Below are 825 nucleotides of genomic sequence, written 5' to 3'. Positions count from 1 at the left end.
GTTTCTTTGCTCCCCTTTGCAAATATGCCCATCAGAAGTTTGCTTCGCTTTCTTAATTTCCTCCCTCCCACAAATAAAGTGACCTTTCTCATGCTCCCGCAGCTGTTCCCTTTCTTACTCTCCACTATCGGCTTCCTACCTTCTCCCCGATCTGAGATGGACAAACCCGGCAGAAAACGCTGCTTGCCGAAGTGCTGGGGAAAAGAGCAAGCTCGGTATGACTCAGCAAATCACCAGACTTTCTTTTTTACAAAAACATAATGTGTAAAGTAAACAAACACGAGGGCCGGATAGAGCAAATACAATAGCGCTAAGGGCGTGGGCGAGTTGCATGAAGCTGCGAGTCGAAGCAGACTCACAGTGCAGGTTTACTCAAGCGCAAACCCCGCTGTGCTCCAACGGGGCTTACTCCCGGGTAAGCGGTGCATCGGATCCCGGCAGCTCCGATGGGACTAAGTGACATTTACTCCCGAGGAACGAGAGAGGCGTTTGGGATTCCGCTCCAAAGGCGGCGCTCGTGTCCACCTGCCACCGCGATCATTATAAAGCGCAAATATTATGCAAAGACAGGATCGCCCTTTCCAAAGGATAGGAACGCCCGGACAAAATGCTCCCGCCCATTTCTAAAATTGGCTTTGCCCCGCCCCTTATTGTCCAAACGAGCAGGGCAACCACCCTATCGGCTTTTAGGAGGCAGGACCTCCTTTTGTAAACAAGGAAAGGCGAGGCGTGTTTGTGATTCCCTCCGTTGCCCGGGAGGCATTTCCGGTCTGGAAATTAATCCCCCCCCCTCCTCCCAGCACACAGCTGGGTTGCATAAAGGAG

Source organism: Podarcis muralis, chromosome 4 (genome assembly GCF_964188315.1).
Source record: "Podarcis muralis chromosome 4, rPodMur119.hap1.1, whole genome shotgun sequence".
Lineage (NCBI taxonomy): Eukaryota > Metazoa > Chordata > Lepidosauria > Squamata > Lacertidae > Podarcis > Podarcis muralis.
Note: the sequence above shows the minus strand (reverse complement) of the source record.